The sequence below is a fragment of the Pseudophryne corroboree genome, chromosome 4, assembly GCF_028390025.1.
Source record: "Pseudophryne corroboree isolate aPseCor3 chromosome 4, aPseCor3.hap2, whole genome shotgun sequence".
Taxonomy (NCBI): Eukaryota; Metazoa; Chordata; class Amphibia; order Anura; family Myobatrachidae; genus Pseudophryne; species Pseudophryne corroboree.
The window spans coordinates 557698703-557726291 of NC_086447.1; the positions used below are offsets into that span (position 1 = coordinate 557698703).

Consider the following 27589-nt stretch of genomic DNA (forward strand, 5'->3'; position numbering starts at 1 on the left):
TTTTCTAGGAAGTGGGTTTGTAGGCAAGGGTAAATGAGGGCTGCTCGGAGTTCTTAGCAGTTTTTGCTAAGTTAGCAAAAACTGCTACGGATCAAAACGCATGCTGGGAGCTACCCAGCATGTATGGTGCCGAGCCCAAATAGAGGACGACCTTCTGCATATGCAGCGGCACTACCATCATGTTTCTGATCGCAGGAACCATAGGAAATGTCATCAGGCAGCCCTGAATACAGCCATGACACGCCTGTGTTTACCGCTCCACTCCCCACCAACACCACATTGACAGGTATGGTAATAATACATAAGGGTACATTACATTTTTGCAAAATAATACATAAGGGATCAGTCAAAAAATTCAACAAGACTGGTATGGATCAGAATTATAGTCCCTTTACATAGGAAAAATCTGATATTTGTATCAAAAACTATAAACAGCAGAACAGCATGCGTGGGTTGAGCTCTAAGGGATAAAACAGTCTACTAGTCCCAGTCAGTGGTGCAAGTAGAAAAAAAATTCTTAGTGGTACTGTGTGCGCGTCCATAACCCCCCCCCCCCCCCCACAAAAAAAAAAATGGGTGTGACCACAAGCCACATGGGGCATGGCCAATGAAAATGGGGGCGTGATACACATATGCCCCCAATAGTGCCAGATACACTTATGCCAGATATGCCCCCTCAATGCAAGATATGCCCCAACAATGTCAGATACGCATATGCTGACACGTTGCCAGGTACACATGCCCCCACAGTGCCAGATACATATGCCGCCCCCCCCCCCCAGTGCCAGATACACACATGCCCCCACAGTGCTAGATATGCTCCCATGGTGCCAGATACACATATTCCCCCACAGTACCAGATATGCTCAAACAGTGCCAGATGTTTCCACTTTGCCAGATACACATGCCCCACCGCGCCAGATATGCCCCCACAGTGCCAGATACACATGCCCCCCACATTGCCAGATATGCCCAAACAGTGCCAGATACTCATGCCCCCACTTTGCCAGATACACATACCACCACAGTGCCAGATATGCCCCCAGCAGTGCAACTCACCGTTGCTGCTTCCTGGGGCCGGCACTGTCTGCTGTAGAGAGGAGAGCGTAGCACGCGCCCCCTCCCCTGTCCTCAGTCCGGTCTGCAAAGGCGGCGGCGGCCTGTATATCAGCTCTGGCACCCGTCCGCAAGCAAATCAGAGCTTGCGGTCCGGCAGCGGCAGCTCCTTATTGGCTCACGGACCGGCATTTCAGTCAGTGTAATACACGCCACCGCCGGACTCGGGTGGGAAGTGACTGGGCAGGCAGGAGAGGAGACGCACGCTGCACTCTCCTCTCTCCAACACCCAATGTCTGCAAGGTGGCGGCCCGGCGATACTGCGTACCGGCTGGGAATATCTTACCAGTATGCAGTACCGCCATAATTGCAGTACTGGTCCCAGTTATAACAGAAAGAGGATTAGATGGGAGAAGCAAGAGTCATAAAGATAAATTGAGTAGATAGAAAATATAGGGATGGCCACCCACTAGAGGGGAACTGTGTGTGTTGGGGGATGGGGGAGATGGGAATCGGCTCAAATGGATCCTCCCAGGGATTTTGAGGGGCATTGGATGTTTGACTACAAAAATATAAGTGTGGAGATATGGCGTCTCACTGGTGCGATCGCCTCTGCCTGATTGACAGGCAGAGGTGGTCACGGGGCGTGTCGACAGCGTTGCGGAAGCGTTTTTGTGGCGCAGTCCGGACAATGCAGGCGTGTCCAGACCATCAGTGGGGCGGGCCGTGGCGGCTGCGTGACGTCACACGCAGCCCCTGCGGCCAAAAACATGGCTACCTTTGCTATGTGTGTGCGTATAAATGTGCTAGGGGATATAAATTGTAAACTTCACTGGGGCAGGGACTGATGTGAATGGCCAAATATTCTCTGTAAAGCGCTGCGGAATGTGTGTGTGCTATATAAATAACTGGAAATAAATAAATAAATTAGAAATCTCCGGGTTAATTTTATGCAATCTAGAAGGGACATCTAGATGCATCCTCATACAGTACATCTAGCCTCAATACGACATGCAGCGTAAGATGCCAGGCGTGAGTGAGCCTCCAGGTCCCATGCAACTCTGCCAACATTGGGAGTCTTTTTTGCCACAAATGCAACTAGGACACACGAGGAGACTGTGCTGTGTAATTTTATATATAACGCTTGTATATTGTATGTGGCCGAGTCTGTATATGAAGCAGAACAGAACTTGTATTGGAAAAAAGCTTTGTATACAGGTTCAGAGACTCAGACGCACACAGCCATACAAGTGTCATATCAAATGAATCAGCAGAGTCTCCTCGTATATTGCATCTAAGAGGCATTTTCTGCAAAATAGTTAGCAAAAAGACGCCCGACGCTAGAAGATTTTTTCTGTGTATAGTAAATACAGGCTGCTTTTGCATGTAGCCCAGAAATGTTAGACAGCTTTATTTTTGCACTGCAATTTAGATTTAGATTTCAGTTTGAACACACCGAAACCAAACAGAACTCTCTCTGCACATGTTGCCTCTGCCCCACCCTACGATGCATCATGGTTTTGCCCTGTTGCTTGCTTTTTTACAAATCAGAATCCGTCCCATAGTACCGCCTATAGGAGCTAATAGGCATTCTCCTAATTCCAAACATATATGGAACTAGTGGATAAATGTATGATGTGGCGATATGGGAATGGGTGGGGGGGGGGGGGTATAAGTGCACGTTATGTGCGCTATACCGCTTCTTCCCAGTGTACGATGGCTGCGGTGAGGGCACAGTGACAGGAGTGCTATGCGCCCCCGTCCTTAATGGCACTGCTATCTGTAAGATAGATCATCGCTGACCATTCCGACACCTGCAGCTGTCGATTTCGACAGCTTCAGGTGGCAATGCTCATAGACCACAGCAGGGACAGAGCTGTCCCTGCCTGTGGGGGGCGCCGGCTCCGGACTGCGCTGGGGATCTCGCGTGAGCAGCGAGATCCCGCACATGCGCACAGGAGAAGACCGGGAAGGAGACACAGCATGTCAGCACTGAGCTGTGTGCTCAGAGGGATATTGCCGGAGGGGTGGGGGGGCAGACAAGATGTTCTAACATCTTGCCGATGTTCCTTCCTGTGTGCCGCTATAATACATTTACCTATAGCTGTTATATTGGCACATATGTCCTCCCAGTCATCATTATTTAGGGTTTCACCTAGGTCCACATCCCAGGCCAATTCATATTCATATCCAGCCTGGAAGCTTAGAGCTCAGTTTACAAAGTGGTGAGACCTTTAGTACCGGCACCTCCTTATATCATCGATTCAAAGGCAGTCAAGGGCCTTGCTGTCTACTCACCACGGAGTAGAAGAACGAGAGTTGCAGGTACTGAAAAAAAAGTTTGTGCATGGAATGGAAAATTTGTGTCACACATCTGTGAATGAGAGAAAGCCTTGATCACTGGAAAGGTCAGTCAATAGCCGAACTCGGTTAGTTATCCAGTGGCAGAACGCAGCCAGGGTACATGCAGGTTTGAAGTCTGGGTTGCTGAATAAGGGGACTGTCGAACTTGTATCCGATTGCAAGTGCGACGTGGATAACGTCGGCAGTCAATAGGTCAACATGGTTAAAAGGTCGACACAGACAAAAGGTTGCCATGTCAATGGTCCAAAAAAATAAATAAAAAAGTTCGACATGGACTTTTTAGGATCTACATGGACTACGATCGTGAATAGTAACTTTGCCCGAAGTTCACTCGACATGTGAAGGGACGAGGTGCACTAATTGGGGTTTCCGGTCACTTTATGGAGTAACCAACAACAGATAGAAAAGGTTGATCATATTTTTTTTCTTTTTGTGTCTACCTTTTTGTCATGTCAACCGTTTTTGGGGTCGACCTACACACTGTCTGCCTTTTTCTGATCGACTTAAGAGAGCAATACCAGTTGGACTTGGGTGAGGGGCTATACCTTTCTTTTATCCTCACCAAATCAGTTTATTTCCGAAAGGAATTTTTAATCTGCCCAACTCTCCCATTATACTCCCAACCAGTGGCGGCTCCAGAGGTTGGGCTGCAGCGCAGTTCAAAATTCAAATGGACTCACTGGCAGTTACTGTGAATCCCCTATTACAATTGTGGACAGTGCTGCTGCCCCACGACCTGAGCCACCATTGCTCACAATTATCCCCTATACACCCCCTCTTCCCCCAAGCAAATGATATATAGAAGACCACTGTATTCCCTACAAGGATAAATGATGCATTCATCCAACCAACCAACCAATGCGGGGCAGATAATAGATCGGAACACCTCAATTTTCCTGCTAAACTCTACCCCTTATAGGAACCTGACCCCTCAAAACATTTGTTGTTTATAAGGATATAGGGCCTAATTCAGACCTGTTCGCTCGGCTAGGTTTTTTTTTGCAGTCCTGCATTCGCATAGTCGTCGCCCATAGGGGAGTGTATTTTCACTTTGCAAGTGTGCGAATGCATGTGTAGCAGAGCGGTACAAACAGATTTTGTGCAGTCTCTGAGTAGCCCAGGACTTACTCAGCCGTTGCGATCACTTCAGCCTGTCCGGGACCGGTATTGACGTCAGAAACCCTCCCTGAAAACGCACGGACACGCCTGCGTTTTTTTAAACACTCTCAGAAAACGGTCAGTTGCCACCCACGAACGCCCTCTTCCTATCAATCTCCTTGCGAACGCCCGTATGAACGGATCCTTTGCACAAACCCATTGCTGAGCGGCAATCCGCTCTGTACCCGTGCGACGCGCCTGCGCATTGCGGTGCATACGCATGCGCAGTTTAGACCTGATCGCTGTACGAAAACGCAGCCTAGCGATCAGGTCTGAATTAGGCCCTAAATTCTGAATGGAGAAAAATGTTATACTTAGATTAACATTTTCAGTTTTGCCCACTGATATTCTTTGTCCTGTGAATTTCTACAAACAAAGCTGTATTGAAGAAAAGCTGAGCTATGACATTCAGAAATGCGTGGAAGGCTCAATTCTAATACAGACAAAGGCAAAACCAGTCGGCAATACAATTTGCAGTACATTATACTGTACAAGGAAAAAAAGCAGGCACATGGGGAAGTGTTAAATACCAATTCAGTCATTTATGTCCCAATTCTACATTTTTTGATCATATTCATAACTGAAAACACTTAATTGAATCAAGAATAAAAGCAGTAATTTTCCCTTTCAGGCTGCGTCAAATGAATTTTGTGCCTTTCATGGAAATCCAACACTGCCTCAACACTGTCTCGCAGGCTGTTTAAGCAGTCTCCGTTCTCTCACATCCTGGTCTGAAATACCACGTCCTTGTTAAAAGGTACAGCTTAGGCCCAACATGATAACAACGCAAGGAGTTATCTTCAAATATATTATTGCAACCTGCACTTTGCCATAAACATGGCAATGCTACTAATACCACATTAGGGGCCTAATTCAGCAGTAAAGTCGAACAAATACAACTAATTTCTCTAGCACAGGGCAAGTCCGCCCCGCACGTTGGGGGCAAGTCCGCCCCGCACGTTGGGGGCAAGTCGTCCCCTTCCCCCAATGGCAACCAGACCGGGCATATTGCTAGTTGGGATGGCAGTGTGAAGGGTCCAAAGGCGGTTCGCACCCGGGAAGGACCAGTTTCCAATTCCCGGGTGTGAAAGCGGTATAAGTGATTGTTAACATGCACTATACTTTCTGTCAAATTCCTTTCTTCCTGTTATAAATTATACTTATATTACACTTTTAAAAAAAAATTACATTGTATTGTGACTACTTAAAACAGTACAACATGTCAACATCTTACTGTACACCACTACATGTGTGAGGGGGCATATTTACTGTACCAGCTAAGTACTTTTAACTAAAAATAGGATTTTACTTACCGGTAAATCTATTTCTCGTAGTCCGTAGAGGATGCTGGGGACTCCGTAAGGACCATGGGGAATAGACGGGCTCCGCAGGAGATAGGGCACTTTAAGAAAGCTTTGGATTCTGGGTGTGCACTGGCTCCTCCCTCTATGTCCCTCCTCCAGACCTCAGTTAGAGAAACTGTGCCCAGAGGATATGAACAGTACAAGAAAAGGATTTATGTAAACGAAGGGCGAGATTCATACCAGCCACACCAATCACACCGTATAACTTGTGATAAACTACCCAGATAACAGTATGAACAAGTAACATAGCCTCGGATCAAGACCGACCAACTATTACATAACCCTTATATAAGCAATAACTATACACAAGTCTTGCAGAAGAAGTCCGCACTTGGGACGGGCGCCCAGCATCCTCTACGGACTACGAGAAATAGATTTACCGGTAAGTAAAATCCTATTTTCTCTAACATCCTAGAGGATGCTGGGGACTCCGTAAGGACCATGGGGATTATACCAAAGCTCCCAAATGGGCAGGAGAGTGCGGATGACTCTGCAGCACCGATTGAGCAAACAGGAGGTCCTCCTCAGCCAGGGTATCAAACTTATAGAACTTTGCAAAGGTGTTTAACCCCGACCAAGTAGCAGCTCGGCACAGTTGTAGTGCCGAGACCCCTCGGGCAGCCGCCCAAGAAGAGCCCACCTTCCTAGTGGAATGGGCCTTAACCGATTTAGGCAATGGCAATCCTGCCGTATAATGCGCCTGCTGAATCGTGTTACAGATCCAGCGAGCAATTGTCTGCTTTAAAGCAGGAGCGCCAACTTTATTGGCCGCATACAGAACAAACAGAGTTTCAGTCTTCCTGATCCTAGCTGTTCTGGTCACGTAAATCTTCAAAGCCCTGACCACATCCAGGGACTCAGAGTCCTCCAAGTCCCGTGTAGCCACAGGCACGACAATAGGTTGGTTCATATGAAAAGATGAGACCACCTTGGGCAGAAATTGAGGACGAGTCCTCAACTCTGCCCTATCCACGTGAAAAATCAGGTATGGGCTTTTATATGATAAAGCCGCTAATTCCGAAACACGCCTTGCAGAAGCTAAGGCCAACAACATGACCACTTTCCAAGTGAGGTATTTCAACTCCACTGTTTTGAGTGGTTCAAACCAAGGTGACTTGAGGAAACTTAATACCACGTTAAGATCCCATTGCGCCATCGGAGGTACAAAGGGAGGCTGAATATGCAGCACTCCCTTCACAAAAGTCTGTACTTCAGGAAGAGAAGCCAATTCTTTTTGAAAGAAAATGGATAAGGCCGAAATTTGGACCTTTATGGACCCTAATTTTAGGCCCAAATTCACTCCCGTTTGAAGGAAGTGAAGCAGATGGCCCAAATGGAACTCCTCCGTAGGAGCAGCTCTGGCCTCACACCAAGAAACATATTTCCGCCATATACGGTGATAATGTTTCGATGTGACATCCTTCCTAGCCTTGATCAGGGTAGGAATGACCTCCTCCGGAATCCCTTTTTCAGCTAGGATCCGTCGTTCAACCGCCATGCCGTCAAACGCAGCCGCGGTAAGTCTTGGAACAGACAGGGCCCCTGCTGCAGCAGGTCCTGCCTTAGAGGAAGAGGCCACGGATCTTCTGTGAGCAACTCTTGCAGATCCGGATACCAAGTCCTCCTTGGCCAATCTCGAACAATGAGAATTGTTCTGACCCTTCTTAGTCTTATTAATCTCAACACCTTGGGTATGAGAGGCAGAGGAGGAAACACATAGACCGATCTGAACACCCATGGTGTCACCAGAGCGTCTACTGCTACCGCCTGAGGTTCTCTTGACCTGGCGCAATACCTCTTTAGCTTTTTGTTGAGACGGGACGCCATCATGTCTATTTGAGGCAGTCCCCACCGATCCACGATCTGTGTGAAGACTTCTTAATGAAGTCCCCACTCTCCCAGATGCAGGTCGTGCCTGCTGAGGAAGTCCGCCTCCCAGTTATCCACCCCCGGGATGTACACTGCTGATAGTGCGCTTACATGGCCTTCCGCCCAGCGCAGAACCCTGGTCGCCTCTGCCATGGCCACTCTGCTCCTTGTGCCGCCTTGGCGGTTTACATGAGCCACTGCCGTGATATTGTCTGACTGAATAAGAACCGGTTTGTTCTGAAGCCACTCCTCCGCCTGGCGTAGGGCGTTGTAAATGGCCCTTAACTCCAGGACATTGATGTGGAGACAAGTCTCTAGGCTTGACCAGAGACCTTGTAAATTTCTTCCCAGTGCGACAGCCCCCCAACCTCGGAGGCTCGCGTCCGTGGTTACCAGGATCCAGTCCTGAATGCCGAACCTGCGACCCTCTAGGAGGTGAGCACTGTGCAGCCACCACAGGAGAGATACCCTGGCCCTGGGAGACAGGGTGATCCGTTTCTGCATCTGTAGATGGGACCCGGCCCATTTGTCCAATACGTCCCATTGGAAAGTCCTCGCATGGAACCTGCCGAAGGGGATGGCCTCGTATGAAGCCACCATCTTCCCAAGAACCTTTGTGCAATGATGCACCGAAACCCTTTTTTGGCTTTAAAAGGTTCCTGACCAGGGCTATGAGCTCCTGAGCCTTCTCCACCGGAAGAAAAACTCTTTTTTGGTCTGTGTCTAGAATCAGGCCCAAAAAGGTCAGGCGCGTTGCAGGTACTAGCTGGGATTTCGGTAAATTGAGAATCCAGCCGTGCATCTGCAACATCTTCGCGGACAGAGACACGCTGTCCAGCAACTTCTCCCGAGATCTCGCCTTTATAAGGAGATCGTCCAAGTACGGGATAATTGTGACTCCCTGCTTGCGCAGGAGCACCATCATTTCCGCCATTACCTTGGTGAAAATTCTCGGGGCCGTGGAAAGACCAAACGGCAACGTCTGAAATTGGTAGTGACAATCCTGTACTGCAAATCTCAGAAACGCCTGGTGAGGGGGGAAAATCGGAACATGAAGGTACGCACCCTTTATGTCCAGGGACACCATCCAATACCCTCCCCTCCAGGCTGGCGATGACCATTCTGAGCGATTCCATTTTGAACTTGAACCTCTTCAAGTCCAGGTTCAGGGATTTTAGATTTAGAATGGGTCTGACCGAACCGTCCGGTTTCGGTACCACAAACAGGGATGAATAATAACCCTCTCCTTGCTGGAGATGAGGAACCTTAATTATCACCTGTTGAATGTACAATTTGTGAATTGCCGCTAACACTAGCTCCCTCTCTGACAGGGAAGCCGGCAGAGCCGATTTGAAAAACCGGCGAGGGGGCATGTCTTCGAATTCCAGTCTGTATCCCTGGGAAACAATCTCTATTGCCCAGGGATCCACATGTGATTGAACCCAGACGTGCCCCCACTTGATCTGACCCCCCCCCCCCCCCGGAAAGCCCCAGTATCATGCTGTGGACTTTGCGGAAGAAGGGGAGGACTTCTGCTCCTGGGAGCTAGCGGAGTGCAGCTTTTTTCCCTTGCCTTTACCTCTGGCAACGAAGGACGATCCTCGTACCTTCTTGTTTTTATTGGAACGAAAGGACTGTATTTGATAATGTGGTACCTTCTTAGAATGCTGCGGGGGAACATAAGGTAAAAAATTCGATTTACCGGCCGTAGCAGTAGAGACTAGGTCCGAGAGGCCTTCTCCAAACAACTCCTCTCCCTTCTAAGGCAATGACTCCATATGCCGCTTTGAGTCGGCGTCTCCCGCCCACTGTCGGGTCCACAAGAACCGCCTAGCAGAAATAGACATAGTGTTTATTCTAGAGCTTAGTAAACAAATGTCTCTCTGAGTATCCCTCATATACAAGGCAGCATCTCTGATATGCTCCATGGTCATTAGAATGGTATCCCTATCTAAGGTGTCCATCTCCGTAGATAAGGAGTCTGCCCATGCCACGACAGCACTACAAACCCAGGCCGACACCATGGCCGGCCTAACTATAGTTCCTGAATGTGTGTAAATGTGCTTCATGGTAATTTCCTGCTTGCGATCAGCAGGATACTTGAGGGAAGCAGTATCCGGAGAAGGCAGTGCCACATCTTGGATAAGCGTGTCAGCGCCTTGTCTACTTTAGGCGCAGATTACCATCGTATCCGATCCTTCTGTGGAAAAGGATACGCCATGAGAATCCTTTTGGGAACATGGAGTCTCCTATCCGGAGATTCCCAAGCCTTTTCGCATAATTCGCTTAGCTCAAATGAGGACGGAAACGTGACCTCAGGCTCGTGTCAGGGACAGGGGGTTCCTCAGTGATATGCAAAACCTCTTTTATGGCAATAATCATGTACCTAATACCTTTTGCCACCTTCGGCTGTAATTTTGCATCCTCATAGTTGACACGAGTCAGTATCTGTGTCGGTATCTGTCAGCGACCTGGGATATGGGGCGCTTTTGAGACCCTGAAGGTCCTGTCACCACAGGGACAGGCACGGACTGGCTACCTGACTGATCCCTAGCTTCAGCTTTGTCTAATCTTTTATGCAGGAGATTTACATTTGCATTCAAGACATTCAGCATATCCACCCAGTCCGGTGTCGGCGTTGCCGACGGCGACCTGACATTCAAGCACTCCCCCTCCACATTAAGCGAGCCTTCCTCATCAAACATGTCGACACACACGTACCGACACACTGCACACACCCAGGGAAACTTTTTCTGAAGACAGTATCCCCTGAAAGGCCCTTTGGAGAGACAGAGAGAGAGTATGCCAGCACACACCCCAGCGCAACAACCTGGAGACCAACATAGAATGCTTTTCCCCAGCAGCGCTGTATTATACTTTATCCGCCAATTATGTGCCCCCCCCCCCTCCTCTCTTTTTAAACTCCCTTCACCGTGTGTAAGCTGGGGAGAGTCCGGGGAGCTTCCTCTCAGCGTTCTGTGGAGAGAGAAATGGCGCTGGTGAGTGCTGAGGGAGAAGCCCCGCCCCCTCGGCGGCGGGCTTCTGTCCCACTCAAAATCGTGTAAAATAGCGGGGGCTCAATTATATACATGTACAGTGCCCAGCTGTACATGTATATACCTATTTGCCATCTAAGAGGTGTTATTATTGCTGCCCAGGGCGCCCCCCCCTGCGCCCTGCACCCATACAGTGACCGGAGTGTGTGAGGTGATGTGGAGCAATGACGCACAGCTGCAGTGCTGTGCGTTACCTCTGTGAAGCTGAAGGCTTCTGCTCTTCTGGCTCTGTGAGGAGAACGGCGGCGTGGCTACAGGGGTGGACGCCCAGGACGAACCTGTGTTCACCCCCTCTGAAGCTAGTGGTGTCCAGTAGCCGAGGAAGCAGATCCTATCAGTTAAGTAGGTCTGCCCCTCTCTCCTCAGTCCCTTGATGCAGGGAGCCTGTTGCCAGCAGTGCTCCCTGTGAAAAAAGTAAAAATCCAAACAAAAATGCTTTCCGTAGTAAAGAACTCAAGAGAGCTCCCTGCAGTGCGCCCTTCATCCTCTGGGCACAGTGTAAAACTGAGGTCTGGAGGAGGGACATAGAGGGTGGAGCCAGTGCACACCCAGAATCCAAAGCTTTCTTAAAGTGCCCTATCTCCTGCGGAGCCCGTCTATTTCCCATGGTCCTTACGGAGTCCCCAGCATCCTCTAGGACGTTAGAGAAATACCAGTTAACGGCATGAACCAAAATCAGCAACAGGCTGATCTTAACCGAAACACAACCGTCGTGTAACTTAAGCAATAACTACTAACAAGTACTGCAGCCAGAGTCCGCACTGGAACGGGCGCCCAGCATCCTCTACGTACTAAGAGAAAAAGATTTACCGGTAGGTATTAAAATCCTATTTTCTCCTACGTCCTAGAGGATGCTGGGGACTCCAAAAGGACCATGGGGTTTATACCAAAGCTCCAGACCTGGCGGGAGAGTGAGGACGCCTCTGCAGCACCGATTGAGCAAACATGAGGTCCTCATCAGCCAGGGTATCAAACTTGTAGAACTTAGCAAAAGTGTTTGAACCCGACCAAGTAGCTGCTTGGCAAAGTTGAACCGCCGAGACTCCTCGGGCAGCCGCCCAAGATGAGCCCACCTTCCTAGTAGAATGGGCCTTCACCGAATCCGGTAACGGCAATCCAGCCGTAGAATGAGACTGCCGAATCGTATCACAGATCCAGCGTGCAATAATCTGTTTAGAAGCAGGAGCCCCAATTTTGTTGGAAGCATACAGGATAAACAGAGCCTCTGTTTTCCTAATACGAGCCGTTCTGGCTACATAAACTTTCAAAGCTCTTACTACATCGAGAGACTTTGAATCCGCCAAGGCTTCAGTAGCCACAGGCACCACAATAGGTTGGTTCATGTGAAACGAAGAAACCACCTTTGGCAGAAATTGTTGACGAGTTCTCAATTCCGCTCTATCCTCATGGAAGATCAAATAGGGGCTCTTCTGAGACAAAGCCGCTAATTCCGACACCCGCCTTGCGGACGCGAATGCTAAAGCAAGATGACTTTCCAAGTGAGAAATTTTAACTCAACCTTTCGTAAAGGTTCAAACCAGTGTGACATAAGAAACTGCAACACCACGTTAAGATCCCATGGTGCCACCGGGGGCACAAATGGAGGTTGGATGTGCAGCACTTCCTTCACGAAAGTCTGAACCTCTGGAAGGGCGGCCATTTCTTTTTGAAAGAAAATCGATAAGGCCGAAATCTGCACTTTAATGGAGCCCAACTTTAGGCCCGTATCCACACCTTCTAGCAAAAAATGGAGGAAACGACCCAGCTGAAACTCTTCCGTAGGAGCCTTCTTGGATTCACACCAAGACACATTTTCTCCAAATACGGTGATAATGCTTCGCCGTCAAACGCAACCGCGGTAAGTCTTGGAACACGCACGGCCCTTACTGTAATAGGTCCTCTCTCAGAGGAAGAAGCCAGGGATCTCCTATGAGTAATTCCTGAAGATCTGGATACCAGGCCCTCCGTGGCCAATCTGGAACAATGAGTATCGCCTGAACCCTTGTTCTTCTTATGATCCTTATCACCTTTGGAATGAGTGGAAGCGGAAGGAACACATACACCGACTGAAACACCCACGGTGACACCAGGGCGTCCACTGCACTGGCTTGAGGGTCCCTCGACCTGGAACAATACCTCTGAAGCTTCTTGTTGAGGCGAGACGCCATCATGTCTAGTTGAGGAATTCCCCAACGACTTGTCACTTCTGCAAAGACCTCTTGATGCAGACCCCACTCTGCTGGATGAAGATCATGTCTGCTGAGGAAGTCTGCTTCCCAGTTGTCCACGCTCGGAATGAAGACAGCTGACAGAGCGCTTGCATGTTTTTCCGCCCAGCGGAAAACTTTTGTGGCCTCCGCCATCGCCGCTCTGCTCTTTGTTCCACCCTGGCGGTTTATGTACGCCACTGCTGTAATGTTGTCCGACTGAATCAGGACGGGCAGACTGCGAAGAAGGTGTTCCGATTGTAGAAGGCCGTTGTAGATGGCTCTCAATTCCAGAATGTTTATTTGCAGACAAGCTTCCTGGCTTGACAATTTTCCCTGGAAATTTCCCCCCTGTGTGACTGCTCCCCAGCCTCGGAGACTTGCATCTGTGGTCACCAGGACCCAGTCCTGGATCCCGAACCTGCGCCCCTCCAGGTGGTGAGAACTTTGGAGTCACCACAGGAGAGATACTCTGGTCCTGGAGGATAGGCTTATTTTCCGGTGCATGTGCAGGCGAGACCCGGACCACTTGTCCAACAGGTCCCACTGAAACACCCTGGCATGGAATCTGCCGAACTGAATGGCTTCGTATGCTGCCACCATCTTCCCCAGCACCCGCGTGCATTGATGAATCGACACTCTTGCCGGTTTCAGAATCTCCTTGACCATGTCCTGGATTTCCAGAGCTTTTTCTACTGGGAGAAACACACTCTGCAGTTCCGTGTCTAGGATCATGCCCAAGAATGACAGCCGTGTTGTCGGAACCAACTGTGACTTTGGCAAATTTAGGAGCCAACCATGTTGTTGCAGGACTGTCAGGGAGAGCGCAACGTTTCTTAGTAACTGCTCCTTTTATCTCGCCTTTATCAGGAGATCGTCCAAGAACGGGATAATTGTGACACCCTGCTTGCGCGGGATCACCATTATTTCCGCCATTACTTTGGTGAAAACCCTCGGAGCCGTGGAAAGACCAAACAGCAACGTCTGAAACTGGTAATGACAATCCTGAACAGCAAACCTCAGGAAAGCTATATGTGGAAGATATATTGGGACATGCAAGTAGGCATCTTTTATGTCGACTGACGCCATCAAATCCCCCCCTTCCAGACTGGAGATTACTGCTCGGAGAGATTCCATCTTGAATTTGAATTTTTTTTTAGAAAAAATTGAGGGATTTTAGGTTCACAGTCGGTCTGACAGAGCCACCCGGCTTCGGGACCACGAACAGGCTTGAATAAAAACCTTCTCCCCCGTTGTGACGGGGGACCGTGACAACAACTTGCTGTAGACACAGCTTTTGTATCGCAGCGCATACTACCTTCCTTTCCGGAAGAGAAGCTGGTAAGTCCGATTTGAAAAATCGGTAAGGGGGCACGTCTTGAAACTCCAGTTTGTATCCTTGGACCACTATTTCTAGCACCCAAGGATGGAGGCCGAACGAGCCCAGACCTGACTGAAGAGTTGAAGACGTGCCCCCACCGGTGCGGACTCCAGCAGTGGAGCCCCAGCGTCATGCGGAGGATTTGGCAGCAGCCGAGGAGGACTTCTGCTCTTGGGAGCTTGCCACAGCCGGCGACTTTTTTCCTCTTCCCCTACCTCTAGCAGCAAGGAAGGAAGACCCTCGTCCTTTTTTGAATTTATTAGACTGAAAGGACTGCATCTGATAAAGAGGCGTTTTCTTTTGTTGTGCAGGGACATACGGTAGAAAAGATGACTTACACGCGGTAGCTGTAGATACCAGGTCCGCGAGGCCCTCACCAAACAAAACACCACCTTAATACGGCAGAGCCTCCATAGCCCTCTTAGAGTCCGCATCACCATTCCATTGATGAGTTCATAACGCTCTCCTAGCCGAGATTGCCATGGCATTGGCCCTTGATCCTAAGAGACCAATATCTCTCGCAGCCTCCCTTAGATAGACTGCAGCGTCCCTGATATGACCCAGTGTCAAAAGAATGCTATCCCTATCCAGGGTGTCCAAGTCAGATGATAAGTTATCTGCCCAAATTTCAATTGCACTACTCACCCATGCAGATACTACGGCAGGTCTGAGCAGCGTACCCGTAGTGGCGTAAATAGATGTCAAAGTAGTTTTCTGCTTACGATCCGCAGGATCCTTTAGATATCTCCAAATTGATAGCCATATATATTGCACAGAACTGCTCCCCGCTACTAGCCATGCACTGCACGGAAATCCAAACATTTCCTGGAACACTTGGTCCCCAGGGGAGAACAGTAAGGCCGGGTACACACCTGAGCGACGGCCAATCGTCCAGATGGTCAGGCTAAATTCCCTTTGGCTCGAACCAGTGGGGAGTGGCCTTACATCAGGCAGCTAGCGATATCTTCAGTCAGCCCTGCAGTAGGACTTACCGGAAGATGTCACTAACGACTGCGGGGTTGTGTAAATCACAGCTACAGACATAGCTATATAACCGATCTGTCATGCTGACATTGCTTCAAGTGTGTACCAGGCCTAAGAGCAGCCAAGAAAGCAGCATTTAAATAAGATAAAGTTCAACTGTCATCAAAGAACATATACCCAGGGGTGTAGCGAGGGTGGCTCGAGCTCCCGGCGCCGGAAAAGTTAGAGGGCGCGCCACCACCTGCCCCCCCTAACTTTGCCCAATATACTGCAGGCCGCTGTACAGGCAGCCGCATAGCAGGAGGAGAAGCAGAGGGTTGTACACTGACTCGGACTCTGAGACTAAATAGGGAACAGGACAGGCCAGAGGCGACAGCAGGAAACACTGACAGCCGGCACATGCCGGAGCTCTGCCCACCCTCTTTATATGTCTCACTGTCTACTTGTAGCTGTGCAGCAGGGTTACTTCTGTCCTGCTACATCACTCTCTGTCCCCCCGGCTGCAGCACCTCTTTCTGCCCCGGCTGCTGCTGCAGCACCTCTCTCTGTCCCAGCTGCTGCAGCAGCACCTCTCTCTGCATTATAAGCTGCAGAGTAACATGTATAAGCGGCTCTACTGCAGCATAACATGTGTAAGCGGCTCTACTGTGTTGTGTAATGTGTATAGGGGGCTCTGCTGTGTGCAGTAAAGTGTATAAGGGGTACTACTGACTAGTGTAATGTTAATAACGGACACTACTGTAGTGTAATGTGAATAACGGACTATACTGTGCGGTGTAATGTGAATAGCGGACAATACAGTAAGGTGTCATCTGAATTGGTACTATGCTGTGGCCACGCACCTTCCACATGAAGCCATGTCCCTATATTTTTGCTGCTCCCCCCTATTTTAAACATGGGGGCGCCCAAAGGAAACCTTCGCCCTGAGATCCACAAGGTCTAGAACCGGCCCAGTCATCGATTTAGGATTTTTTAATATATTTTATTTTCAAATGTAACATGTACCCAAGTCAGTACAGGAGAGTGGGCGCCGAAACATACCCTTGCTCCGGGCACCATGGCACCTAGCTACACCTCTGCATATACCATTAGTACGGTTAAATAAGGAGTTTGAGCATATTGTATTAGAATGTTAAAGGAATATATACAAATTCATCTATTTTAAATAAAGGTTCGGCACAGGTAATAGTTATGTTGCATTGTTTAGTTATATGAACACTTAATTTAGAGAATATGGAGATTTATGGTAAACTTACCATTGTTAAATCTTTCTGCGAGGATCACTGGTATTCCACAGGGAATAACATCGGGGTGAAAGTCAGGAAGAGTTGCAATTATTCTCTGAAACCACACCCACAAGGCAGATATATGAACCTTGAGGGAGGCCAGACAAAGGCCCAAGTATTAGGCCTTGTTTTGGACATTTTGAAAGTATATGCACCATAATTCTTAGCAGAACACCAAGTGAAGTAAGAATTCCAGACCTTGTAATAAATCCGAGCCAAAGCTGGTTTACGGACTTTCAACACAGTTTGAATGACCGCCTCAGAGAATCCTTCTGCTCTCAGGAGTGATGCTTCAAGAGCCACACCGTCAAAGCCAGTCTGGCCAGGTCCGGGTGGACACAGGGGCCCTGAACGAGGAGGCCTGGGCGTTGAGGAAGTAGAAGAGGACGCTCTATCGAGAGACCCTGCAGGTCTGAGAACCAATGCCGTCTGGGACACGCTGAAGCGATTAGAAGTAGTATTCCTCCTTCTTGCCTGAACTTCCGTATTACCCTGGGCAGGAGTGACACTGGATGGAACACATATGGCAGCCGAAAGTTCTATGGAATTGCCAGTGCGTCCATGAACGCTGCTTGAGGATCCCTTGTCCTTGCTTCGAAGACCGGAACCTTGTGATTGTGTCGAGATGCCATCAGGTCTACATCTGGTAAACCCCACTTGTCCACTAGGAGTTGAAAAACTTCTGGATGAAGGCTCCACTCTCCGGTGTGTACGTCCTGAAGACTGAGAAAGTCCGCTTCCCAGTTGAGGACTCCCGGAATGAACAATGCCGATATTGCTGGCAGATGGCGTTCCGCCCATTGGAGGATTTTTGACACTTCCATCATTGCCATGCAGCTTGGAGTGCCGCCTGGATGATTTACGTACACCCCCATGGTGGCGTTGTCCGATTGTACTTGAACATGCCTGTTCTGTACCGGAGGCAGGGCCAGTGTCAACGCATTGAACACTGCCCACAATTCCAGAATGTTTCTCAGGAGGAGAGATTCCTCCCTGGTCCACCGACCCTGGAGAGAGTGTTGCTCGAACACCGTGCCCCAACCTCGCAGACTTGCATCCGTTGTCAGGAGAACCCAGTTGGAGATCCAGAAGGGACGGCCCCTGCTCAACTGTTGGACCTGTAGCCACCAGCTCAGTGACAAACAAACCTCTGGAGTCAAGGCTATCATGTGAGACCTGATCCGGTGAGGCAGTCCATCCCACTTGGAAAGGATTAACCTCTGCAGAGGGCGGGAATTAAATTAAGCGTACTCTACCATGTCGAATGCAGACAACATGAGGCCTAGTACTTGCATCGCCGAGTGTACTGATACTCTCTGGCGAGAGAGGAAGTATCTGATCCTGTTCTGAAGTTTAAGGACCTTTTCTGGAGACCAGAACAATCGTTGGTTGTGTGTGTTCAACAACGCCCCAAGGTGCACCAAGCTGAGCAGGGACCAGCGAGCACTTCTTCCAGTTGATGCGCCACCCATGGGCTTGTAGAAATTGGACCATCAGTTCCAGATGACTGAGGAGAACCTCTGGGGAGTTCGCCAGGATCAGCAAGTCCAGATACAGCATGATCCTGACAACCTGACGGCGGAGAAGAGCCGTCATGACTGCCATGACCTTGGTGAAGATCCGAGGAGCTGTAGTCCGTCCGAAAGGCAAGGCCTGGAATTGATAATGTAGGCTGCCAATAGCAAACCGCAGATATTGCTGATGCGACATGGCAATAGGAATGTGCGGGTAAGCATCCTGTATGTCCAGGGATACCATATAGTCCTTGGGTTCCATGGCCAGTACAACAGAACTCAGTTTCCATACGGAATTTGGATACCCTCACAAATTTGTTCAACGATTTGAGGTTGAGTATAGGCCGGGAGGACCCATTTGGTTTTGGGACTAGAAACAGGGTCGAATAGTGGCCCCTGCCTCTTTGAGACAGAGGTACCGGCACAATCACTCCAATATCTAGGAGAGATTGTACAACCAAGTGTAAAAAGTCTGTGCTTTCAGCGGATCCGAAAGGATAACCGTCGAGCAGAACTGGTGAGGGGGACGTCTCTTGAAGGAGATCGTGTACCCGTGAGAGACAACTTCCCACACCCAGGCGTCCAAAGTGGTTTTTAACCAGGCCTGGGCGAACTGCAGAAGTCGGCCTCCCACCCCGGGGTCCCCAAGGGGGAGGCCCGCCCCGTCATGCAGCAAGCTTGTCCTGTTTGGAAGCAGGCTAACGGGTGGCCCAAGATTGCTTAGACTTGGGCTTGGTGGTTTTGGAAGTACGAGCCTGTCTCGGGTACGCCTGACCCTTTGCTTTACCTGGAGGTCGAAAGGGACGAAAAGTGGTACTCTTAGCCTTCGGAGCAGAAGGATTAGTACTTGGGAGAAATGCAGTCTTAGCTATTGCCAAGTCAGTCACAATCTTGTTCAGATCCTCCTCAAATAGTATGTCTCCCTTAAAAGGGAGAACCTCCAAGGTCTTTTTGGAGTCCAGGTACACTTTCCAGGACCTTAACCACAAAATCCGGCGAGCCAGGAGAGCCGTAGTAGACGCCTTGGCCGCCATTACGCCTGCATCAGAGGCCGCCTCCTAAATATAGTGAGAGGCTGTGGTAATATATGACAGATTTTGTCTGGCAGTGTCAGAAAAATTTAGAGGTAGCTCATCCTCAATTGCCTGAACCCATGCTTCAATAGCCTTTGCAGCCCAAGAGGCTGCCATAATGGGTCTATGTACGGCACCGGTAAGTGTGTAAATAGACTTCAGGCAGAGTAGAAGATACCACTAGACTGGCGACATGAGAGTCCACCAGTGGTGGAGTTTCCCACTTGTTACTTAACTCCGCAGGTATAGGGTAACGAGCTAGCATCTTTTTGGACAGGGAAAATTTCTTTCCTGGAGATGACCAGGATTCCTGACGTATGTCAATTAAAAGGTCAGAATGTGGTAAAACTACTTTAGCAACCTTCTGACGTTTAAACTAGCGGGGGGCTCAATATCATCATCAATTTGGAGAATCAGCTTGATAGTCTCCACTAGGTCAGGAACATCAACTTGAGTTGTAGATTCCTCATCAGATGCAACTGTATCAGTATAATCCCCATCCTCATCGGAAGAATCATCCAAAATATTAGTGGATTGTGAGGAAGAAATAGCTCGCATAGATGACCCCTTGGCACCAGCAGGGCGAGGGGTAGGTTTTTGTCTAACCAAAGAATGATTTAATTGTTGTAACTGGGTAGACAGAGCATCTGCCCAAGGCGGGTTAACTACAGGGACAATATGTGGCTGCAATGGCACAGGAGGTCCCAAAGGGGGCGTAAGCCGCGTTACAAGCGTTGTCGGCATATTTGAAAAAGCAGCCCAAGGTGGGTCTTGATTTGCCACAGGTGCTGCAGACTGAATGGAAGGTGCAGGGCACCCAGTACCTGAACCCTCATCTGAAACCTTTTCCTCAGTCAAATCTGTGCGCCAGCACTGCATGATGCAGAAGCGTCTGCGGATTTCCCCCCCTGTGTAGCAGACATTATTGGGATGTAGCCTTAGGGCGCAACAGTACAATATATCCAGACAGACAAACACAATACCTGCAAAAAAACAAAACAAAAAAAAACCCGTGTGATGTGATAGCAAATGCAAAGCACAAAACAGAGGATTTAAGTGGTGTGAGGTGACAAACACACAGTGAAAAATACAAAACAGTATATTCTGTGGAACACTATATTTTAAATGAGACCCTGACGCACTTCGCCCCCCAGGGTACAGAATATTGTGATAGCAATACGTGTGATACACGGATTAGAATCCACACAGCTGCTATAGGCACACACAGTCACAGGTACAATGCAGAAATTATTACATATAAACAAGACTGCACTGGACTAGTAAATCTACATATAGATATGTATGTATACAGATATAACAATGCACAGTAAACACTGGATGTATATCACAGAATACTTGTACTAAATATTCATATAGCAGTACACTTGTTCTTAACTAACTGTCTAAAATGACATGTAGAATACTTAAGTGCCTGTTAATGCACAGCGCTGATGATACAGGTGGATTTACAGAGGAGACAGAGCCCAGCAGTCCCGGAGATCAACCCAGCTAGGTAATGGCGCCAAAATCTCTTCAGGGAGGGAGAGAGATGCAGCTCCAGGGTGGGAACACCAGCAGTAGATGGCGCTCGGAGCTGGGGGAGAGGCTACAGGTCAGCGACTTATCCCCTTTGCTGGACTTCACCGGGTACTATGGAGCCTGTTACAATCGGATTTTTGGTAACTCCGACCTGTGCTCCCCTGCCCTGGTGGATATAGTGGGGTCCCTGTACGGCCACAGTGTACACGCCAGCAGCGCCGTCCGTCCCCTTGAGACCGTGACCGGATCGCGATTTACAGGCAGGTCCCACCTGGAGGACCCTCTTACCTCCTCCCTGTCATGCAGCCACGCGATCCAGGAGTGCAGCAGCAGTGGTGTGCCTAGAAACCGGTGCGTCCCCGCTGCAAGTACCCGGGAACCAGGCTGTGGGAGTATTCAGTGCCACTGAGGGAGGTGATTGAGCCGCAGCACAGCATGTCAGAATGACATAAGTGCTGCGGCCCTTGAAGACTTCTTAAAAAGCTCTTTTCAGGGCTGCCAAGCGCAGCCCCCCCTGTTAGTGACCTGCACTGCAGGCACCAACTTACAAACTGAGCTCCAGTGCCTGGAGGCGGGGCTATAGAGGAGACGGTGCAGTGCATCCTGGGAACGCTTTAGCCTGTTGGTGCCTTGGATCAAGATCCAACTCTACACCCCGATGTTACTCCCTGTGGAATACCAGTGTACCCCGCTGCAGAAATTAATAATTGCTCACACACTAGTTTAACATAGACTGTTGGAGAAACCACACACACTAAATAAATTTAGAGATTGTAAGAGAAAAAGCTTCTGAGATTCAAAACTACTCTGCACTATGGCCCTCATTCCGAGTTGTTCGCTCGCTAGCTGCTTTTAGCAGCATTGCACATGCTAGGCCGCCGCCCTCTGTGAGTGTATCTTAGCTTAGCAGAATAGCGAACGAAAGATTAGCAGAACTGCTAATAAATAATTCCTTTGCAGTTTCTGAGTAGCTCCAGACCTACTCACAGATTGCGATTAGCTCAGTCCGTTTAGTTCCTGGTTTGACGTCACAAACACGCCCTGCGTTTGGCCAGCCACTCCCACGTTTTTCCCTGACACGCCTGCGTTTTTTAGCACACTCCCGGAAAACGCTCAGTTACCACCCAGAAACGCCCCTTTCCTGTCAATCACTCACCGATCAGCAGAGCGACTGAAAAGCGCAGCAGAATCCACAGCAAATCTACTAAGTTTTTAGTTAAATAACTACCGTATATACTCGAGTATAAGTCGACCCGAATATAAGCCGAGGCACCTAATTTTACCACAAAAACCTGGGAAAACTTATTGACTCGAGTATAAGCCTAGGGTGGGAAATGCAGCTCTAGCCGTACACAGACCTCAGTGTCAGATAAGCCCTCATTCTGCTGCCAGATGTGCCCTTCATGCTGCTGCCAGATATGCCCCTCATGCTGCTGCCAGATATGCCCCTCATGCTGCTGCCAGATATGCCCCCTCCCCAAGTGCCAAATATGCTCCCCCAGTGCTGTTACTTACCCCTCCGTCGATCCCGCGCAGTCTTCTGAAGGAGGGACACGGAGCGCACAGCGCGCGGCTCTCCTGTGTCCCTCCTGCATCTCCGGCGGCAGCGGCGGGTCTATTAAAGGAAGTGCCGGTTCGTGATCAGAGGTCACAAACGGGTACTTCATTTAATAGACCCGCCGCTGCCGCCAGAGATACAGGAGGGACACAGGAGAGCCGCACGCTGTGCGCTCCGTGTCCCTCCTTCACACTGCACTCCCTGTCACTGTGCACTGACTCGAGTACAAGCCGAGGTGGCTTTTTCAGCACAAAAAAAAGTGCTGAAAAAGTCGGCTTATACTCGAGTATATACGGTAAGCGCATGGGCCCTGCGTGACTTGCGCATGCGCATTTTGCAACAAATCGCAGCATAGTGAAAATCGGCAACGAGCGAACAACTCGGAATGACCCCCTATGTGTACAAAGATGGATAGAAACCGCTTTGCCAGTTTTCAGATCATAGAACAGTCAGCTGACACGGAGCCGAGTGTGTTGTGCTGATATACTGTAGAGGGTAATTACTTAACATCATTAAAATGCATCAAGTGATATGGATACTGGAGTGTGTATGAGAGAATAATCCTGGCTTGTATTTAATATCTGTCACATCTGTGACAAAATCCAATTCACAAAATGAAGCCTAATCTGTAAATGTCAAGTACATATAATAGCCAAGTATAAAATAGTTTGCAGTCTAAAATTTAAATAAACTGAAGTGTAAATGGCAACAACTTAATATCAACTATCCTCCTGACAATCAGGTGTTTAAAAACCCAAACACCCCAAAAAACAAATACAAAAACAACCTAACCCAACACTTATTCTTCCTAAAGTTGCCAGTAAACTACAGACAGAAACGTCTGTAAATTGCAAACCAGAGTATAGACAAGTTAAGACAATTTCTAAAGAGAAGAATGTCAGTAATGAGAACAATGCACTTCCCCTGCTTTCAACGGTTTCATCCCTTAAGTAGTACAGCTGGCTGAATGATTTCATACACAAGAGGGTAATTTACAGGAAAGACACACACAGCACAGTGTGATTACTAGATGTGACAGCAGACACATTTCTCCACACTCACATTAAGCCCAGTTGTGATCCACCAGATTGATGGTCATGCATTATTACATACAGTTTCACAGAGTACAACATACTAAACATATTTGGATTACTACATTAAACAAATATACCATGTACTGAGGTTTACTATGGATCATTTCCTTCCCAATAATAGTACTGACCTAGGGAAGAGAACCGGGATCAGTACGTAATCCTGGCGGTCGAAATACCGACGCCGGAATCCCGACCACACAATCCCGACAGGGGTGGCGAGCGGAACGCAGCCCCTTGCGGGCTCGCTTCGCTCGCCACTCTGCGGGCACGGTGCCTTGCTACGCTCGGCACACTATTATATTTTCCCTCTGTGGGTGTCGTGGACACCCACGGAGGGAGAATATGTCGGGATTGTGGCGGTCGGGATTCCGGCGTCGGTATTTCGACCGCCGGGATCCCGTCCAGCGGGATGTTGACCGCATCCCAGAGAACCCTGTATTCACAGCATGTTTCTGGCACTGGCCGTGTAGAGGGGTTATTCAGGTTATTTCCATTTCATGCTGGGGGCCGCCCAGCTCAGGGCAAGTCCATCTAGCAGTTGCGACCACAATTTAAAATGCGGTCACAGCAACTGTGGATGGCTCCCTGGCTACGAAGGCAGGTGCACCGCCACCATCTTTTCCTTCGGAGTGACTGCGTGTGACGTCACGCAGCATCCCATCCCCACAATGCTACCCCGCAAATGCCTCTGCCTGTCAATCAGGCAGAGGTGTTCGCAACCAATGCGATCAAATCGCATTGGCCAGGCGCAGGATGGGACCTGCGTGTGCGCATTGGCGCATTATAGGGCAAATTACGAGCGCATCGCGACCTGAATAAGGCCCATAGGCAGGACCTCCATCAATCACCTTAGCACTACATGGGCCTCTGTAACAGAAGAGATCTAACACAGCAGCTGTAAATTAAAGTTGGATGCTCATTGGAAAAGCAGGTGCTGTATTATATGAAGCCCAGTCTTCAATGTCTCAATCCCTTGGGTAGACAAGGTGAGATAAATCTAAGATTTTGACTATGTAGTGTCAAAGTCAGAAAAATATCACGATGCACACTGCCATATTTGCACCTCATACAGGTCCGCGCTGCGCATGCGTGCGCTCTCCCGTGCGTGCGCATACTCGCTGTTGCGGGCACCCGCAGGCGCACGGTATGTGCATTTACGGTAGAGTTCATGTGTTCGTAGCGTGCGACTCAATCGTTACATATTTTCACTATATAATGTATTTTGTAGATAATGGTCCCTTTGATAGAATCTGAAAGTTTAGTTAATGTAGCATGTTCATGGACAGAGAAATCCCTCTTTGTTTGATACGAAGGGTCAGACAGGAGTAATACAGTGGTGTTTAGTATCCATCGGAAGAATATTTAATTAGCAATATTCCGGTGTTGGTTTGAAGCGAATTAATCGCTCGTGCGAATAGTTATGGACATAAGAAGTTTATGTCCATTTACTATTATTTGCACTTACTTATCCATGCGGCGGGAAACCTAGTTTCCCACCCACCTGAGCAGTTGGAAATCGTCACAGCCCACCTGTATGAATCAACCTATGACCTTTTGTTATAATGCGAGGAGGAATTCCTGTGTCCAATGAACAATGAGATTGTAGGGACCATTGAATTGTATTGTGTGTGGGGCATAAATAGACAAGCCGATCACATCCAGCTCTCACTCTTCAACGGTTCTCATTGCTGAAAATCGGGAGCTGGATGTCCAGAGGCGCATGCGATCGTTCCCCTTGTGCGTAAGTTTTCTCCGCAATCATATTGTCTTTCTTGTTATTATGGGCCATATCTCTCTCTCTCTCTCTCTCTTCTCTTTCTCTCGTATTCTCTTAAACGTAATAGTATTGTATTGTATTTCATGTGTAGTTACCTGGTTAGTTAGTCTATGTTATATTGTAGTGTGTGACTTGTATTGTATTATTCTTTTTGCAAGTATAACATTCATATAAGGCGTTAGACCCTAAGCACGGTATCTGTGTATTTCTTATAGTGTTTAGTATTCACAGAGCGTCGGTGACGCTCAAACAGCTTTTAAGTTAATAAGGTTACACTGTGTTGCATCTACACCCTATCTCTACACTAAGGTTTTACAGCATATTACATTGTTTATGGTTTAGATTTAAAGGTTTAACATTGTGAGCGTCTGCGCCGCTGGTGATCTCCTCGTGGTCCCGAGCGTCCGCTACGCTATAGCGAACCATTATGTTAGTCGGCAGCCAATAGCGTGCCTGCCTGTGATCTCTTGGCCGTGAGCGAACGTGACGCTTGAGCGTCTCGACCTCGGCTAAGCGATCGCTACGCAACGTGCGTACCCTTACGGTACTCCATACGTAAACAGCGTACAGTGTTCTTAGGCCTCTTAAAGGGTTTTAAATAAGATAAATATTTAGCTTTATCAATTGGCGGCTCGTCCTGTCCTTCACATATCTCTGCTAGGTAATTTCAGCAGACATTATCCATCAGCAAAGGGCGGGAGATCATATTCTTCGCAGTGCTGACGGGATAAGCGTCTGCTTCGCTTAGTAAAGGGTGCTGAAGGAATCCGGAACCGGAGGTAAGAACAACACGCTAGTGTCTTTTAAAACTGTTTATGTCTATCTTGCATACGCACACACGCATATCTGCATTTCTTTTTCGTGTATTTTCATATATCACTCTCCTGTTTGCCATTTTATAATTGATAAAACGTGCTAAGAGAGATTTGTCGCTATTTCATAGTTAAAGTGTAAAAGTAATGCGTTAAGGGATAAAGTGTAAAGCACACACGCAGCTCTACCTAAAGGTACAAGGAGAGATTGGTGTGGGGTTCAGTAGAGGATCGAGGATCATCTACATTGATAAACGTGTTAGTTGTGTTACGGTGGACATTGGTTTTGTGTACACGTGTCTCTAACAAAGGGCTGAGACTCGCGTACGCAAAGGCCGACGCACGCAGCGTAAATTACGCAACGGAGCGTCTGGGTACGCCCACGTAACTCAAGTCACACGATAGTGTTGATTTTCAACAGGCGATAAATAGCGCAACAGGCGATAAATAGCGCAAATCTATTTTAAATCCGAAATTTAAATTAACAGATCCTTCTCCAAATTTACAACACATCTGGTCTAAAGAAAAATTTCTGCGCAGAAATAGAAATAGAAACAAAAGTGTACATGTGATGAGTGAGTGTTTTTAAGTTTTACAATTTTGGGGATTGAACCACAGAAATCATCGAGTTCTCGTGAAGTACATACGTGTAAGTGACATACATGGTGGCTAGGGAGGCATCCCTGGTTAAACATAAAATTTGAGCATTAGAGTGTAGCAGACCAGGAGGTCATACTGTAACAGACCAGGAGGTCAGACCAGGAGGTCGCATAACAGACCAGGAGGTCCAGGTACAGCAGACAAGGAAGTCCGCTAAAGAGTCAAGTAGCCCAACACCAAGAAGGGTTGGAGCGTAACCCATATAGGCCATAAAGCTCAGGCTGAAGGAATTCGCAGCTGCTGAATGTCGATTCCACTGGTCGCTCCGTACATAAGATTAGTTGCTTATGTACTGAACGATTGTACCGCACGTAATTGTGTGCATTAGTTAGTCTGACCAGTACCATTTGTGTACGAACCCGGTCATAAACACTATTTGTACATTCTGACGTGATGTGTAATTTTTTATTTTTAAAAGGGAAGTTCGCTGGTCACTCAGGAATTATCCAACAACCCCAGTGTTACTGGAAAGGGTTAATGCTCTGCGGATCACACCCACATGTTCCAGTAAACGAAGGTTCATAGGGGCCCTGGGTCGAGTACGCCAGCACTATATCAGTGTGTGGGCGTATTGGTCGGCGTGGGCGAGTGAGTGGGGTGCTCGGTAAACCACCACCGTCAACCTATCGTGAATATTTTGGTTTTTTGTAAGGGTTCGATGAAGACCCTGATATAAAGGTCAGAGGTAGAGCAAGCAACACCTGCAAATTATGGGGGCCAGTTGTTCAGGAAGGGGGCGATCAACCTCGGTTCGGGTTGATTCTATAAACCGACCAATCGGGTCGGCAAGGTACGTAATGTGTGAAAAATACGGCTCACACACAGAAGTTTTATGTG

General features: G+C 48.5%; 1 protein-coding gene across 1 annotated transcript in view; it reads right to left on the reverse strand.

The window, feature by feature from the left end:
- MAP3K5 (mitogen-activated protein kinase kinase kinase 5) overlaps window positions 1-27589 on the reverse strand; it is a 368573-nt gene that overhangs the window by 257687 nt on the left and 83297 nt on the right. The gene's annotated exons all lie outside the window — the stretch shown is intronic.